This window comes from Trachypithecus francoisi, unplaced genomic scaffold, assembly GCF_009764315.1.
Source record: "Trachypithecus francoisi isolate TF-2019V2 unplaced genomic scaffold, Tfra_2.0 Lachesis_group12, whole genome shotgun sequence".
NCBI lineage: Eukaryota > Metazoa > Chordata > Mammalia > Primates > Cercopithecidae > Trachypithecus > Trachypithecus francoisi.
Window position 1 is genome coordinate 115,778,517 of NW_022681457.1, and position 19,031 is coordinate 115,797,547.

At 43.5% G+C, this 19,031-nt stretch overlaps 1 protein-coding gene across 4 annotated transcripts in view; it reads left to right on the forward strand.

The window, feature by feature from the left end:
* RERE (arginine-glutamic acid dipeptide repeats) overlaps positions 1–19,031 on the forward strand; it is a 476,263-nt gene that overhangs the window by 15,815 nt on the left and 441,417 nt on the right. Inside the window, exon 2 of one of the 4 annotated variants that reach the window (XM_033228494.1) lies at positions 13,510–13,694. The exons of the other annotated variants lie outside the window; for them this stretch is intronic. The gene's annotated coding sequence lies outside the window, so the exon portion shown is untranslated. The remainder of the gene's footprint in view (positions 1–13,509; positions 13,695–19,031) is intronic. 4 annotated transcript variants of the gene reach the window in all.

Consider the following 19,031-nt stretch of genomic DNA (forward strand, 5'->3'; position numbering starts at 1 on the left):
AACGTGGTGGCGGGCATCTGTAATCCCAGCTACTCAGGAGCCAAGACAATCGCTTGAACCTGGGATGCTGAGGCTGCAGTGAGCCACGGCACTGCAGCCTGGATGACAGAGCAAGACTCTGGCTCAAAACAAACAAACCAAAGCAAAAAAAAAATCATTTGAAAGAGTAAAATTTAATAAATATGGTAGTCTTTCTCTATAATTTTGCCTTGTTTTAGATAGGATTAGATTCAGCAGTGAGTAGTAGAAACCAAAAATAACAATGGCTTAAACAAGATAGAAGTTTCCTTTCTTTCATGTATCTCATAGACAGTCCTGAACCAGTATGGTACCTTCATGCTCATTAGGGGACCCAGCCTTCAACATGTACCTCTTTCCTTTTAGTCAAAGGTGGCTTCTCCACTTTCTCACATTAGTTCTACATTCTCACCAGCAGGAAGGAGGAAAAGGCAAAAGCTGGGCATGCCCCCATCTTGTGAGGATACTTTCCAGAAATTGTACATATCGCTTCTGCTATGTCCCTTCGATTATAACAAGGTCACACATAACTGCAAGAGAAGCTGGAATGTATATTCTGTACTGGAAATTCCTATGTGCCTAGTCAAAAATCAGGGGTTCTCTTACTTTGGAAGGAGGGAAGAATTAGTATTGCACTACATCTGGAAGTTTGTGCCATAAATGCCAGTGGAATGGCTAATGTAGTATTAACACATTTGATAATTTGACAGTATTGTTTGTAATCCTTCAGTATTATTTATAAGAATAACCCCCCACCTCCAGTTCAGTATTCAGTATAGAATTTTCACTAAAATTTGTCTTGATCTAACGATGGCTTCAGATTTTTATTGCTGGATAGATTTTCTAACAAGATGAACTGCCTTCTGATTTGAACATTCTGATCTTGGTAGCATAATCTGTCATGTGTACATATATATATTTTATGTGATTCATTATTGTAGGAATAATTACTGAAATTTCCTAAGTTGTTATACACTTAGGATTATACACATATGATTAAAGAGCTTGTTGAGACTTAATTTTTAGCATCTATAAACTGGAAAAATGTGCATACATCTTGTTTCTATTAATATATTGAGAAAAGTTTTCATTAATATTCATATTCCTTAAGAAATTTAGCTTTATAAAACATCTACATGTTTCTTTCATATTTTGGTTGAAATGGCTTAGCACCTTTGTTTGCATAGCTTAGTGAGAATTTAGTCTTTGTGGAATCCTTAAACACTTGTGATGCCACAAAAACTTTAGTTGGGTGGGCACAGTGGCACATGCCTGTAATCCCAGCACTTTGTGGGGCTGAGGCAGGCAGATCACTTGAACCCAAGAATTTGAGACCAGCCTGGACAATATGGCAAAACCCAGTCTTTCTAAAAAAAACAAACAAACAAAAAAACAAAAGCCAGGCATGGTGGCGTGCACCTGTAGTCTCAGCTACTCGGGATGCTGAGGAGGGAGAATTGATTTAGGCTAGGAGGTCAAGGCTGCAGTGAGCCGTGATTCAGCCACTGCACTTCAGTCTGGGCAACAGAATGAGACTCTGTCTCAAAAAAACAGACCAACCCTCCCCTTCAAAACTTTAGTAACTTGGGGTTATATGTAGGCTTGGAATATTTGTTCTGTAATGGTTCTGATAATGAACAGTGAACTTCTTTTTTTTTATTATTATTTTTATCTTTGAGATGGAGTCTCACTCTGTCCCCAGGCTGGAGTACAGTGGCACAATTTTGACTCACTGCAACCTCCACCGCCTGGCTTCAAGCGATTCTCCTGCCTCAGCCTCCCGAGTAGCTGGGACTACAGGCGTGTGCCACCATGCCCAGCTAATTTTTGTATTTTTAGTAGAGACGGGGTTTCACCATGTTAGCCAGGATGGTCTTGATCTCTTGACCTCGTGATCCTCCCGCCTCGGCCTCTCAAAGTGCTGGGATTACACGTGTTAAGTCACTGCGCCTGGTTGAACAGTGACTTCTTTTCACAGCTCAGATAGCTTTAGTTTCATACAGTTTATCTTTCCATGTATTGAGTGTCATATTTTGTTTGCCTCAGCATATAAACTGTGCAATTGTATAATTGTCATAAATAAACTTACTTTAAAATATAATTTATAAATTCTTTTTGTCAACTTAGACCCAATGTTCTGAATGTGTTAAGAATTATAGTGTCCAAGGACTTCTTTTTTTTTTTTTTTTTTTTTTTTGAGACGGAGTCTTGCTCTGTCGCCGGGGCTGGAGTGCAGTGGCCGGATCTCAGCTCACTGCAAGCTCCGCCTCCCGGGTTCACGCCATTCTCCTGCCTCAGCCTCCCGAGTAGCTGGGACTACAGGCGCCCGCCACCTCGCCCGGCTAGTTTTTTGTATTTTTTAGTAGAGACGGGGTTTCACAGTGTTCGCCAGGATGGTCTCGATCTCCTGACCTTGTGATCCGCCCGTCTCGGCCTCCCAAAGTGCTGGGATTACAGGCTTGAGCCACCGCGCCCGGCCCCAAGGACTTCTTAGAATCCATAGTTGCCTTTTCTGGAGGCATACCAGGGCACTGGGCAGCTAGATGGAGAGGGAGGGATCTTACCTTTCGTACTTTTCTTACATAGCATTTGTTGCAGGTAAACAAGACCTAATTCAAATGAATGCATAATAAAAGCCTTTTTTTTTTTTAAGTTTTAGATTCTTGCCCCTTTCTTTTTACTATATGCTTTAGTGAAATATGAGTTTAATTAATGTAGCAGAATAGGGCATACAAAATGACCAAGACAGAGATTGTGCCCTTGATGATTTTCTCACTAATGGGAAAGATGAGACATGTACACAACTGAGTACTAGATAGAAGAAAGTGCCTCAAGAGGTGTTGCTACTATGGTTTAAGAAAGAGAATCAACTCTGGATGGGGGCATTAGGGAAGATCTGGTGTAGGAGCTGGTGTTTCACCCTATGTTTTGAAGGATTGGCAGGTTTTGGACATGTGATAAGTAGCTAAGAGGATTTCAGGCAGGAAATTGCATGAAGCAAAGGCACAGAGCCTGGAAAGCTTGGGAAATGGTGAGTACTTTTGCTGCTTCTATAATGGGGATTATTAAATTGTGTTTCGATTTTCTTTTTTAAAAAGATATCTTTTAAAATGTTCTATAGCAGATGCAGGCAGGCATAGTTTTTTCAACTCAGGTAATTTGTGTTTGAAGCTGTAGCTGGTAGCTGTTCAGACCACAGAGTAAGAGCACTTTGGAGAGGGAGTCCTTGGGACTGGTTTCTCAAAGAAGGAACAGACTGGTTTGACCAGAACCATAGAGCATTGGAAAGATAGGTTGGGATCATAGCATAGGCAGATTTAACACCAGGGTTAAATGACTTTATTTGATAGCTTCATGTGTTCAAATGAAATACAAATTGTAATTATAAAATTAATATATACTCTTTGTAATCACTTTCACACAATTCAGTATTCCTCCAGGTGTTTTCTATGCATATATAAGCACACTGTACATAGCATCTTGAATTAAAAAAAATTCCAAACATATATTTTTCAATTCAATACTTATAACTCAGGTTTGTTTTTGAAAACAACTGCATAATCGGACACTATATGGATGTATACTTCACTTTTCCCATTGATGGACTGTTAAATTGTCTCAGACTGGTTTGCATCCTCATATCTGTACTGTTGTACAATTGTACAAGTATGTGCATAGGATAAGCTCTTAAGTGGAGTTGCTGAATCAGTGGGTTATATTTACTTTTTATTTTGAAAGCTGTAAAGAAATTGCCCCCAGAGATTTGCCTATGTACACACAGAATATTTTAGGGTTTTGATTTCCTTCTCACCAACCCTGGATATTGTAAAATTTCATAATCTTTGTTAATCTGATAGGTGGAAATGTGTGCAGTGCTATTATCTTTTTATTAAAAAACTTTTTTTTTTGGCTGGGCATGGTGGCTCACACCTGTAATCCCAGTACTTTGGGAGGCTAAGGTGGGCGGATCACCTGAGGTTGGGAGTTTGAGACCAGCCTGACCAACATGGAGAAACCCCATCTCTACTAAAATTACAAAATTAGCCTGGTGTGGTGGCGCATGCCTGTAACCCTAACTACTTGGAAGGCCGAGGCAGGAGAATTGCTTGAAACTGGGAGGTGGAGGTTGTGGTGATCCTGGATTGTACCATTGCTTTTCAGCCTGGGCAACAAGAGCAAAACTCCATCTCAAACAAAAAAGAACAATTTTTTTTGAGACAGGGTCTTGCTTTGTTGTCCAGGTTGGAGTGCAGTGGTATGATCATTGCTCACTGCAGCCTCGATCTCCTAGGCTCAAGCGATCTTCCCATCTCAACCCCCTCAAGTAGCTGAGGCTACAGGAATGCACTACCACACCTGGCTAATTTGTGTATTTTTTGTAGAAACGGGGTTTTACCATGTTGCTCAGGCTGGTCGCGAACTCCTGGAGTCAAGTGCTCCACTTAACCTCAGTCTCCCAAAGTGCTAGGATTACAGGCGTAAGCCACCAGGCCTGGCCTTACAATTTTTTTGAGACTGAGTCTTGCTGTATTGCCCAGGCTGGAGTGCAGTGGCGCAATCTCAGCTCACTGCAATCTGTAGCTCCCAAATTCAAGCAGTTCTGCCTCAGCCTCCCTAGTAGCTGGGACTATAGGTGTGCACCACCACGCCCAGCTAATTTTTGTGTTTTTAGTAGAGATGGGGTTTCACTATGTTGGCCAAGCTGGTCTCAAACTCCTGACCTCAAGCGATCACCCGCCTTAGCCTCTCAAAGTGCTGGGATTACAGGCCTGAGCCACTGCGTCCGGCCCTTAAAAAGTGTTTTTAGAAGGCCGGACGCGGTGGCTCAAGCCTGTAATCCCAGCACTTTGGGAGGCCGAGACGGGCGGATCACGAGGTCAGAAGATTGAGACCATCCTGGCTAACACGGTGAAACCCCGTCTCTACTAAAAAATACAAAAAACTAGCCGGGCGAGGTGGCGGGCGCCTGTAGTCCCAGCTACTCGGGAGGCTGAGGCAGGAGAATGGCGTGAACCCGGGAGGCGGAGCTTGCAGTGAGCTGAGTTCCGGCCACTGCACTCCAGCCTGGGCGATAGAGCGAGACTCCGTCTCAAAAAAAAAAAAAGTGTTTTTAGAGACAGAATCTCTGTTTCTCAGGCTGGAGTGTGGTGGTGCAGTCATAGTTCACTGCAGCCTCTAACTCTTGGGCTCAAGTGATCCTCCTGAGTAGCTGGGACTACAGGTGTGTACTACAGTGCCTGGCTCCTGCAATATCATTTGAATTTGCACTTCTTTGACCGTGAATGAAGTTGATTATCTTTTAATATATCAGAATTTTAAGATATACTTTCGTGGTCTCTCACTCATAGAGACAGGTGGGTTATGTTATATGGAGTACTTTGTTCTGAGTGTAATTTATTTTTAAAACACATTTAAATAATAAAAGCTTCATTGAGATCAGTCACATGCTGTAAAATTTACTCTTTTAAAGACTGCAGTTTCTGGATTTCAGTCATTTAATTAATTAATTTTATTTTATTTTTTGACATAGAGTCTTGCTCTGTAGCCCATGCTGGAGTGCAGTGGTGTGATCATGGCTCACTGCAGGGGTGTCCAATCTTTTGGCTTCCCTGGGCCACATTGGAAGAAGAAGAAATGTTTTGGGCCATACATAAAATACAGCAACACTGGCCAGGCGCAGTGGCTCACGCCTGTAATCCCAGCACTTTGGGAGGCTGAGGTGGGCACATCACCTGAGGTCAGGAGTTCGAGACCAGTCGTCTGGCCAACATGGTGAAACCTCATCTTTACTAAAAATACAAAAATTAGCTGGACGTGGTGGCAGATTCCTGTAATCCTAACTACTTGGGAGGCTGAGGCAGGGAGAATTGCTTGAACTCGGAGGTGGAGGTTGCAGTGAGCCCAAATTGTGCCACTGCACTCCAGCCTGGGTGACAGAGCGAGACTCCATCTTAAAAAAAAGCAAGGCCGGGCGCGGTGGCTCAAGCCTGTAATCCCAGCACTTTGGGAGGCCGAGACGGGCGGATCACGAGGTGAGGAGATCGAGACCATCCTGGCTAACACGGTGAAACCCCGTCTCTACTAAAAAAAAAAAATACAAAAAAACTAGCCGGGCGAGGTGGCGGGTGCCTGTAGTCCCAGCTACTCCGGAGGCTGAGGCAGGAGAATGGTGTAAACCCGGGAGGCGGAGCTTGCAGTGAGCTGAGATCCGGCCACTGCACTCCAGCCTGGGCGACAGAGCAAGACTCCGTCTCAAAAAAAAAAAAAAAAAAAAAGCAAAAAAACCAAAACAAAACATTAACACTAACAATAGCTGATGAGCTAAAAATAAAAATATCACAAAAAAACTCATAACGTTTTAAGAAAGGTTACAAATTTGTTTTGGGCCTCGTTCAAACCTGTCCTGGGCTGTGGGTTGGACAAGCTTGACTTACTGCATCCTCAAATTTCTGGTCTGAGGTGATCCTCCTGTTTAAGCCTCCTCCTGAGTATCTGGGATTACAGGTGTGTGTCACCATGCCTGACTAATTTTGATTTTAATTTAATTAATTAAAAAATTTAGCCAGGCGCGGTGGCTCGAGCCTGTAATCCCAGCACTTTGGGAGGCCGAGACGGGCGGATCACGAGGTCAGGAGATCGAGACCATCCTGGCTAACACGGTGAAACCCCGTCTCTACTAAAAAATACAAAAAACTAGCCGGGCGAGGTGGCGGGCGCCTGTAGTCCCAGCTACTCGGGAGGCTGAGGCAGGAGAATGGCGTAAACCGGGAGGCGGAGCTTGCAGTGAGCTGAGATCCGGCCACTGCACTCCAGCCCGGGCGACAGAGCGAGACTCCGTCTCAAAAAAAAAAAAAAAAAAAAAAAATTTAATAACCTAAATGAAACATCTTAAAACCACAGCTTCTGGAAGAACTGCTTGTTCTTGACTGTCTTGTACCTCTCTTTGAACTTGACCCTGGCCTCTCGTTAGCCTTGCATTTAAGAGCAGCGTCTCTGAAGATACCCTTGTTGATGAGAGTTTTCTGCAAGTGAATGTCCACAGAGCACCTTGTGGGCATGAGATGATTGTAGTTACAAACTTTCACAGAAGACTTGATCTTTGGCTGGGTGTGGTGAGCTCACGCATGTAATCCCGGCACTTTGGGAGGCCAAGGCTGGTGGATCACCTGAGGTCAGGAGTTCGAGACCAGCCTGGCCAACATGATGAAACCCCGTCTCTACTAAAAAGACAGAAATTAACAGGGCGTAGTGGCATGCGCCTGTGTTCCCAGCTACTCAAGAGGCTGAGGCAGGAGAATCACTTGAACCCGGGGGGCATAGGTTGCAGTGAGCCGAGGTCTGCCATTGGACTCCAGCCTGGGTAATGAGCTAAACTCCATCTCAGAACAAAAACAAAAACAAAAAGGCCGGGCGCAGTGGCTCACACCTGTAATCCTAGCACTTTGGGAGGCCGAGGCGGGTGGATTACCTGAGATTGAGAGTTCGAGACCAGCCTGTCTAACATGGTGAAACCCCATCTCTACTAAAAATACAAAAATTAGCTGGGTGTGGTGATGCACGTCTGTAATCCCAGTTACTCAGGAGGCTGAGACAGGAGAATCGCTTGAACCCGGGAGGTGGAGGTTTCAGCCAAGATTGTGCCACTGCACTCCAGCCTGGGGGACAGAGCAAGACTCCATCTCAAAAACAACAACAACAACAAAAAAGACTTGATCTTTGACTCTTCTTCATCTTCTTTTTGCCCACAATAGCTGTCAGTTTGCGGGGATAGTGGTCAAATCCAGCCACCAGAGCATGGCTGTGAGGGCGATCTGAGGTGCCATCATCAATGTTCTTCATGATGATATCTTTGCTTCCTGAGTAGCATGTGGCATAGCTTTTGGCCAGAACAACACCACTTTCATGAACTTGCCCATTTTTACAGCAACCACCCAGGCCTACAGCAGAAAGCCTGGGTAATTTTTTTTTTTTTTGAGACAGAGTCTTGCTCTGTCACTTAGGGTGTTGTGCAGTGGCAGGATCTTGGCTCACTGCAATCTCTGTGCCCCAGCTGGGTTCAAGCAGTTCTCTTCCCTCAGTCTCCTGGGTAGCTGGGATTACAGGCACTCGCCACCATGCTTGGCTAATTTTTTTGTATTTTTAGTAGAGACTGGGTTTCGCCCTGTTGGCCAGGCTACAAGCCTCTAACTCCTGACCTCAGGTGATCCACCTGCCTTAGCCTCTGAAAGTGCTAGGATTACAGGCGTGAGCCACTGCACCCGGCCTAATTTTTAAATTTTTTATAGCAGTGGGGTCTTGCTGTGTTTCCCAGGTTGGTTTCAAACTCCTGGCCTCAAGTGATCCTCCCACCTTGGCCTTCCAAAGTGTCAGGATTACAGGAATGAGCCACTGCACCCGGCCTAGTCATTTATTTTAAAATTGAGTGCCAACCATTGTCTTATTATTTGTAGTAAATGCCTGTTAGGCTGAACTTGAAGTTCTCTCTTTCTTCATTCAGCCATGTAGGCCCCACATTTGAAATGAGAAAGTGCAACTTTTCCTGTTATTTTTCCAGTTAGAGGCTCCTCTTACTAGAGACTGCAGTCAGGTACCTGGATTCTGAAATGGAGTTAATGTGACAACTGCTTTAGAATCTCAGTGCTTTGGTACTGGATGGGGAGTGATTTCTTTTAAATAACTTGTAGTTGAAACTGATTTCCAACTGCAGGAGGTGATATAAAGTCTGACTTTTTTGGAAAATGTTTTAATTATAAAATCTGAAATGAAAAAGGCTTTAAAGTCAAAAGATTTTAAAAATATGGTAAGTGCTTTAAATTTAGTAAGTCAGTTTTTTAGGTGGGTGATTTAACTGCTTTCTAGTTAATCTGGGTCATTTTTTATTCCAGAGATTTCTTAATATGTCTACTAAAGCATGTGTGTGTTTACGGTAAGATGACTAAATTGCTTCACTTTAAGAACAATAATGATCTGACATGTATTTTTCTTTTGTGATTCATACTGATTTTTTTTTTTTTAGACGGAGTCTTACTCTTGTCACCCAGGCTGGAGTGCAGTGATGTGATCTTAGCTCACTGCAACCTCCACCTCCCAGGTTCAAGTAATTCTCCTGTCACCCAGTTATTTTTAAAGCATACCAGTACTTTGCTTGACTGATTTGTTTTCAGTTAAAATAACTTTTAATTTTTTTCTAGCGACTCCCTGTGTTGCCCAGGCTGGTCTTGAACTCCTGGCCTCAAGTGATCCTCCTGCCTCAGGCTCCCAAAGTGCTGGGATTACAGACGTGAGCCACCGCACCTGGCCTTGACTGATTTTTTTTTTTTTTTTTTTTTTTTTTGAGGAAACTAGTTCTGCCTTCTAGCATTGGCTTCCATCTATTGGGTCCTCTGACAGCCCTTGTCTGTTGCCCAGAGATGATTACAGACTAGTAGGTCTTACCACTGGCTAAGTCTGTGAACCTCATCTGTATTGTTGCACTTGGGAGAAGATGTCAACAGAGGTTCATAGTAGATGGTTTTCTGTTGATTTTGATATAGCTAAATGTATTGTTTCCTTCCTTTTGCTTTTGTATATATGTAAACATTCAGTTTCCTGTTTTTGTAGTAAAATATTCCTAAAATTGTGGTTCTCTGTATTTTAACTCTTCGTATTTCATTATTTTTCTATAGTTTTATGCCTTTTCTGTTTGGAAAGTCATTTTTAATTGGCTTGCTTTTAGTCATTTAAATTACAGTATCAGACTGAAGTTAGTGGTTTATCTTAATTGATGGTTACAAATCAAACTCCTTATTCTACTCTTTCCCTCTTCTCACTACTGTATTTGACTATTCAAAAAAAAAAAAATTGCAGTATCTCCTCTTTTTCCCTCTTGACATCCTTTTATTTAATTCCTAATTTTTTCATGTCTTAAGTTTTTTTCCTACCTTAAAGTCCCTTGGCCTTTTAGTTGTAGTTTTGATTAAAGTGGATTTTTTCTTGGGCTTTTAATTAGATTTTCTTTTCCTTCAGCTCTTCATAGGGAGATTGAAGATGATGCTGACTGACACTGGGTCAGTGGCCTGATTACTTAGAATGAGACTGTGAACATTGAGTGGCTTGAATATAGCATTTAACTTAGCCTGTGGATGTTTCCACTTCCACTTGAAGGCTATTTCCTAGCTTAGAGGCACTGTCCTGAAAAATAATAAAATGAATATAAATTAAACAACCCATGTATTCTTGTGTAGTGCCCATTTGAATCAAGATGAGATCTGAGATCTGGGTGGCCTATGGGGGAATACTATTTATATCTCTAGAAACAATATTTTGCTAAGAAATATGTTTATTACATTGGAGAGAGCTCTCCAAGTATTTAAAACATACTTTATATGTGCTACATAATTCCTGGGTTTTTTTTTTTTTTTTGAGACGGGGGTTTTGCTCTTGTTGCCTAGGCTGTAGTGCAATGGTGTGATCTTGGCTCACCGCAACCTCTGCCTCCTAGGTTCAAGCGATTCTCCTGCCTCAACCTCCCAAGTAGTTGGGATTACAGGCATGTGCTACCATGCCCAGCTAATTTTGTATTTTTGGTAGAGACGGAGTTTCTCCATGTTGGTCAGGCTGGTCTTGAACTCCCAACCTCAGATGGTCTGCCCACCTCGGCCTCCCAAAGGGCTGGGGTTACAGGCGTGAGCCACCACACCAGGCTGCGTAATTCCTATTTCTTCTGACTTCACTAAAATGTCCTGAACTGTGATAGCCTCTGTGCATAAGAAAAATAAGCCATGACTCCTGGTTGGCATGAGAAGACCTAGAGTCCACTTCCACCTGAACTATGGGCTTGAAGTATGATTATGTGCCCTACTTCCTTAGCTGTCATGTAGGGGCAGTAGTACATAAACTGAAGTGAACAAATAGATACGGAAATCCCTTGAAAATATAAAAGTGCATGCTGGGCATCGGGCATGTATCTATAGTTCCAGCTACTTGGAAGGTGGAGGCCGGAGGGTCGCTTTGGCCCAGGAGTTTGAGGCCAGCCTGGGCAACATAGAAAACTTTGTCTCTTTAAAAAAACAAAAAAAAAGGGGGCCGGGGGTGGTGGCTCACACCTGTAATCCCAGCACTTTGGGAGGCCGAGGCAGGTGGGTCACAAAGCCAGGAGTTCGAGACCAGCCTAGCCAACACGGTGAAACCCTGTCTCTACTAAAAACAGAAAAATTACCCTGGCATGGTGGCGGGCACCTGTAACCCCAGCTACTTGAGAGGCTGAGACAGGAGAATCACCTGAACCCAGGAGGTGGAGGTTTCAGTGAGCCAAGATTGCACCATTGCACTCCAGCCTGAGCGACAGAGCAAGACTCCATCTCGGGGCGGGGGTGGGGAGGAAGACAACCTGGGTAACATAGGGAAACCCTGTCTTTATAGAAATAATAAGAAATATTAGCTGGGTGTGATGGTGCATTCCTGTGGTTCCAGCTACTTGGGAGGCTGCGATGGGATGATCACCTGAGCCTGGGAAGTTGAGGCTGCAGTGTGACATAATGGCGCCACTGCCCTCCAACCTGGGTGACAGCCGTCCTCACCTCAGCCACCCCTCCCTCCCTACCTTCTGGCAGTAGCTGGGACTAAAAGTGCATGTCACCACACCTGGCCAGCTTTTTTGTTTTGTTTTGTTTTGTAAAGATGGGGTTTTGCCATTTTGCCCAGGCTGGTTTCGAATTTTTGGGCTTGTGCAATCCACCCACCTTGGCCTCCCAAAGTGCAGGGATTACAGGCATGAGCCATCTTGCTGGGCCACCTTTTTCTTCTCTTTTAACACATTCAGCAATTTTTCAGTCCCAGAAATTTGTAAGTATATTGTTTGTGGAAAAATACAATGGGAATGTTATCACAAGATGGTTTCTATTAGGAATGGGAACAGGTAGCAGTTTTCCCTGCTACCTCAACAATCACAGGTCCAGGACCCTTTAATATAAAGATGTAGAGAGAGCCAGAATTAGCTCTAAGTTCCTGAAATGATTTCAGAGGCCTTTTTTTTTTTTTTTCATACGAAGTCTCACTCTGTTGCCCAGGCTGGAGTGCAGTGGCATGATCTCGGGTCACTACAAGCTCTGCCTTCCGAGTTCATGCCATTCTCCTGCCTCAGCTTCCCGAGTAGCTGGGACTACAGGTGCCCGCCGCCAGGCTGGCTATTTTTGTTTTTGTATTTAGTAGAGATGGAGTTTCACTGTGTGTTAGCCAGGACGGTCTCGATCTCCTGACCTCGTGATCCTCCCTCCTTGGCTTCCCAAAGTGCTGGGATGACAGGTGTCATCGCACCTGCCCTCAAATTGTTTATTTCCAGTCTAATCATTAAAGAAATAAGCTCCGAAGAGTCAAAGAGTAACTTGTAATTAGAACAGTTAATATGGGTCCTTTCTTTCTCCCCGCTAAACTGTCCTGACTCAGAGTTACCTGGTTAAGTGCCTCTTCCCATGAGACGTTAATATAATTTAGGTTTTCTCACTTTTGGTTTGGTTATTTGGCATTAGTTTCTTCCTGTAGGAAGTGGCCATATTTTTACCACTTCTTAGGAGAGTATAAGTGCTGACAAATTGCTTGCATCCCCAAGTTCATTTTGCTTGGGTCTTAACCTCCTTGCAGTTTTCTGGGATGCTGATTGCCAGCCTTGTTGATGTGGGACTGGCTTTGAAATCCAAGACATCTTTTGAGGATATCAAAGTACTATAAAGGATGGAAATGTTAAGGTTGCAAAATGCTTAGAGAGTATCACATGCTGTTGATATGCTTACTGTAGTGATTTCTGAGCCTTGGAAATTTAGGCCTTTGATATAGCTATCATGAAGGTGAGCCTTAGCCCTATCTGTGAATTTCTCCAGAATCATTCAGTTTAGACTCCCAGTATCAAAATAGATCCTTCTCTCTTTTCTTTTTTCTTTTTTTTGAGACGGAGTCTCATTCTGTCTCCCAGGCTAGAGTGCCGTGGCGCGATCTCAGCTCACTGCAACCTCTGCCTCCCGGGTTCTAGCGATTCTCCTGCCTCAGCCTCTCAAGTAGCTGAGATTACAGGCGCCTGCCACCATCCCCATCTAATTTTTGTATTTGTAGTAGAAACGGGGTTTCACCATGTTGGCCAGGCTGGTCTCAAACTCCTGACCTCAAGTGATCCACCCACCTCGGCCTCCCAAAGTGCTGGGATTACAAGCGTGAGCCACTGTACCCGGCCTCCCTGCTTCTTTATGTTCCACCATCCTCCCATCCTTGCAGCTTCATTAAACCTTCCTAATATTGAGAAACATACCCGATATAAGACACCATTAAAAAGAATCCAGCATCTGGGTCAGGTGTTAGGGAGTTGAATGTTGCTAAAGCACCAAGGAGAGAGGAGTTTGACCTATTTTGAGCTCATCTGTGACACCTGTTTCGTTTGGAAAACGCTAATGACACTAGTTGTCAGAGCTGCATTTTTGAAGTTGTTTCATTTAGACACAGTGATAGTCATCTGTCTTCTTTTAGGAGGTGATTGTCTAGGAGTAACTGTATGTGCACTCAGCACCGTGTCACAACCACCGTGGGATCCACTTACAGAGAAGATTTGTGGAGAGCTTCAGCCTGTTTATGGTGTTTCTGAGAAAGGAATTGTGGCCATTTGGTATAATTCTGGACAGAAGACTTCTTGTTTGTATTACATTGAATTAGAGGTCAGTATTTGAAATTTTCTCTTTGAGTGGCTATTATAAGAGGATCCCGTTAAGAATTGATTACTGTGAAATTAGCCAACTACATAGTGTATTTCAAAGAAAACGTAAACTGTTGGACTTGTGATTACCTGGTTTCTGGTATGAATTACTGAACTTATGTTTGTTTTTATGTACCTAGATAAAGCTATGTGCTTGATACTCTTTCAGTTATAAACTTAATGGGTTATGAGAATTTATAACTTTGGCTTCATTAAGTGAAGGAGGCACTCTTTTTTTTTTCTGAGACGGAGTCTCTCTCTGTCGCCCAGGCTGGAGTGCAGTGGCGCGATCTCGGCTCACTGCAAACTCCGCCTCCCGGGTTCCCACCATTCTCCTGCCTCAGCCTCCCGAGTAGCTGGGACTACAGGCACCCGCCACCTCGCCTGGCTAGTTTTTGTATTTTTTAGTAGAGATGGGATTTCACCGTGTTAGCCAGGATGGTCTCGATCTCCTGACCTCATGATCCGCCCATCTCGGCCTCCCAAAGTGCTGGGATTACAGGCTTGAGCCACCGCGCCCGGCCAAGTTTTCTATTCTTAGTATTTTCTACTTTTGTTTGACTCTTAGAGAGTTACAGGTTTGAAACTAACGTCTACTGCCTCTCCCTCTTCTTCTCCTGTGATTCCTATGGGTACCTGGGAGCTATGTGTTTAGTTTGAAAAGAAGAGATTTCAGAATAATCATGCTTCCCATATACTTACACTGATCATGAACAGTAAAATTTATTCTGAAAGGATAGACCAGTTGCTTAGTAAGTGAAATGTAACTTGTTTTTTTTTTTTTTTTTGAGACGGAGTCTCGCTGTGTCGCCCAGGCTGGAGTGCAGTGGCAGGATCTCAGCTCACTGCAAGCTCCGCCTCCCGGGTTCACGCCATTCTCCTGCCTCAGCCTCCCGAGTAGCTGGGACTACAGGCGCCCGCCACCTCGCCCGGCTAGTTTTTTGTATTTTTTAGTAGAGACGGGGTTTCACCGTGTTAGTCAGGATGGTCTCGATCTCCTGACCTCGTGATCTGCCCGTCTCGGCCTCCCAAAGTGCTGGGATTACAGGCTTGAGCCACCGCGCCCGGCCGAAATGTAACTTGTTATAAAAATGATCTGTAATTTCAGGCCATGTTTTCTAGGAAGCTGCTGTCATCCAAATCTCCCTTTCTCTGGGCAGTTAGCTGTTAATAAGGGATTATCTGAGTGACATTTTGAGCTTGCCCATTCATTTGGCAGTATTTTATTTTTTTAGTGTCTCTTGGAAGATACAATGCTAGGCATTGGGGATATAAAAATGAGTAAGATGTGCCCCTACCCTCCTGGAAGTCATAATGAAAAGTGGGGAACAGATATGAAAAAAAGAACCCACTAAAATATAGACTGAAAGAACTGTAGTAATAGTAGAAACATGATGCTTCAACAACCTACAGAATCATTAAGTGTGCATATACCTTGGGCATCTGCATAGCGCTTAGGGAGTTAACAAGTTGGTGTTTATCTTGGCAGACCACCTTCAGGCAGCTACCTTTATTGTGGATGTGTGACCTCGTGTAACTTGAGTGGGATTTTCCATGTTATTAATAGTTCCTAGGGAGTAGAGAATAAATCTCTTCTTGGAAGAGGTTGTATTCTCCTGGATCCAAAGTACCTTTCTGTATGTTGTCTTTTGAAGAATGTTCTCTCAGATGTTATATAAATAATTTCATCTTTTCTGAGTCCCTTCTTTGGAAAAGGAGTTCTTGCCAAATGAAAGGGACACAGTATTTGGTTTTTCAGTTCATTCTGAAACCCCTGCCACCATGTCTCCCTAAAGAAGTAAAGCCTGGGCTGGGTGCGGTGGCTCACGCCTATAATCCCAGCATTTTGGGAGGCCGAGGTAGGTGGATCGCTTGAGGTCAGAAGTTTGAGACCAGCCTGGCCAACATGGCCAAACCCCATCTCTACTAAAAATACAAAAAAAATAGCTGGGCGTGGTGGCGCATGCCTATAATCCCAGCTACTCGGGAGGCTGAGGTACGAGAATTGCTTGAACCTGGGAGGTAGAAATTGCAGTGAGCCGAGATCGTGCCACTGCACTGCAGCCTGGATAAAGAGCAAGACTCTGTAAGTAAAGCCTGACCTTTTTTCTTTCTAGAGAATGGCTTAGTTTATTTCTGGATTTGAAAAAATGTAAAAATAATTCATGAGCATCTTTTAAACTGACACAGGGATTGCCTTGGAGCTTTATTAGTTAAACTCTAGGCTGTTGGTTATACCTATTACCTTCATATTTCTCTTACTGGTATTAAATCTCTTCATTTATCAAATAGATTAGTTTTATTATTTATTTGTATTATTAGCTACATAGTATAGAAGGTACTGGCGAGACTTGTAATATGGTGAGGTTTGCCTACATTAGGAACACATGTTTTTCCTCATGTTTAATTTTTTTGGGGGGGTGTCCTTTAACTATCTCGCATTATTAGTGTATATGCCATTTCCTGTCCCAAAGGAGCACATAAGTCTAGTCCTAATCTTGGTGTTTGAACCTACAGTTCCAGAGAAAAGCAACTGGCACTGAATGCTCTCTGGCTCATCTTTCCACCCAGGATCTGTCAGCTAGCCAACAGGTGGGGGAGGTGTGTTTTCTAAGTTTAATGTTGCTCTTAGTGGGATACGAAAGAAATAAAAGTTACTATCTTTGGCAGCAGAATTTAGGAGGGAAGCCTTACAAGAATACAACATTTAGAGATTTCTAGAACAAAAGCGGAATTTAACCAAGTACTTACTGTTTAGCATAACAAATATAGTTCAGTTTCAGGTTAGAGATTGGTGTGGATTAAAGAAGTTAACCAAAGATCCATTAAAAAGCTGAGTGGGCCATTAAAGAATGGGTGCTGTTTGAATAGCAGACTGGGAGAGCAGGTTAGGACAGTCCAGGCGGGTCGGCCTGAGGCAGGAATGCATATGGTGTGTACAGCGTTCAGTAAAGAGAACCTGGTTGAAGTACAGAATTTGTGGGGAGGAGTGGTGCCAGATAAGTTAGGTAGACCAAGGAAGACAGGCTTGGAATACTAGGCACGGAGTATCTGTTGGCATCTGAAGGGAATTGGGGCGAGGTAATAAGGTAGCACGTCAGCCAGAGAGACTGGGGGGTACACGTCTGTCTGAGTAATTTTGGCCCCAAATTTGTAATGTGGGGATAGGAAGTGTGTTGGTCAGTTCTGATAAAGAGTTATGTGTGCACCTGTGTGATGTGTTAAAATTGCTTCCTGCCACTGCTCGTTTTTGGTCAGATAGTAGGTTAGGCTGAAGGAAAGAGAGATAGTAGCCACAGGACAGATAAGCTTTGAGAAGCCAGAGTGGTTAGTAAAGTATCACTGTTGGCTTTCATTTAATATCTCATATATATGTATATGTTTATATATGTGTGTGTGTATATATATGTGTGTGTGTGTGTGTATATATATATATTTTTTTTTTGGTAGAGAGGAGGTCTTGCTATGTTGCCCAGGCTGGTCTTGAACTCCTGGGATCAAGCAGCCCTCCCCCATTGGCTTCCCCAAATGCTGGGATTACAGGTGTGCCCAACCTAGTATCACTGTGCCCCACTATGCCCAACCTAGTATCATATTTTATATAAGATAAATTTTACCAAAAATTCTGCCGTCAAATATAGAAGTTATTTTAGGTTTTTAAAAAATAATAGTTCACATATTCTGTTTCATGTCTTCTCTTGCCTCTCACCCCAAGCACCCACTGATTCATACCTGTTTATCTTCCCCTCCTTTTGCTTCTTAGCTCCTGTTTATTTTTCAGGTCTCAGTTTAGGGATCATTTCATTTGGAAAGCCTTCCTCAGGGCTGTGCCCAGGGTGTTCTCCCTGGCACCTGTACTCCCCCGAGCCATCTCTTATTGTGCCTCATTGTAATTGCACATGTGCTTGTCAGCGGGTTTGCTACCCTGTGAGCTCTGAAAGCACAGGGACAGTTCTTTTTTGCTGTTGAATCCTCATTTGTCAGGGCTGGTCAGGCACATACATGCTACATGGTTGGTAAATATTTGTGCAATATAAAGGTTGGACTTCTTTGTCACTATCATTACAGCTTAAAAAAATAAAACACTGGTTGGGCACAGTGGCTCATGCCTGTAATCCCAGCACTTTGGGAGGCCAGGGCAGGCAGATCATGAGGTCAGGAGATCGAAACCAGTCTGGCCAACATGGTGAAATCCTGTCTGTACTAAAAATACAGAAATTAGCCAGGTGTGGTGGTGCGCATCTGTAATCCCAGCTACTCAGGAGGCTGAGGCAGGAGAATCGCTTGAACCCGGGAGGTGGAGGTTGCAGTGAGCCGAGATCACACCACTGCACTCCAGCCTGGGCAACAAGAGGAAGACTCCATCTCAAAAAAAAAAAAACCCAAAAAAACTCCTTAATAAACACCTTTCTGCTTCTATGTACTCATTATTAACATATATTAAAAATTAATACATTATTATAACGTTTTGCTATGATAACTTATATTAACATGGTTGTATTATGTTTTTTTCACATATATATTCCTTAAGTATTTTCTCATTATTGGGCAGTTGACGTATTTCCATTATTCTTTTTTCTTTTTTTTTTTTTTATTTATTTTTATTTTTTTTTTTGAGACGGAGTCTCGCTCTGTCGCCCAGGCTGGAGTACAGTGGCTGGATCTCAGCTCACTGCAAGCTCCGCCTCCCGGGTTTACGCCATTCTCCCCCCTCAGCCTCCCAAGTAGCTGGGACTACAAGCGCCCGCCACCTCGCCCGGCTAGTTTTTTATATTTTTTAGTAGAGACGGGGTTTCACTGGGTTAGCCAGGATGGTCTTTTTTCTACTCTATCTAGTACTACAATCATAAACTTCTTGTACATATAGCACTTCTTCTTAATGCTTTTATTTTTTTGAGACAGGTTCTTACTCTATCACCCAGGCTGGAGTGCAGTGGCACCATCATGGCTCACTGTAAACTTGTCCTCCTGGGCTCAAGCCATCCTTCCACCCCAGCCTCCGAAGTAGCTGGGACTACAGGTGTGTGCCACCATGCTGGGCTAATTTTTGTATTTTTTGTAGAGACGGGGTTTTCCCGTGTTGCCCAGGCTGGTAATACTTTTAAATTAAGAACGATAAAGGAAAACCATACACCAAAGCACAGTTTTTTGGTTTTGTTTTGTTTTTTGAGGCAGAGTCTTCCTCTGTTGCCCAGGATGGAGTGCAGTGGCACGATCTCGGCTCACTGCAATCTCTGCCTCCGGTATTCAAGCCATTCTCCTGCCTCAGCCTTCTGAGTAGCTGGGATTACAGGCACCC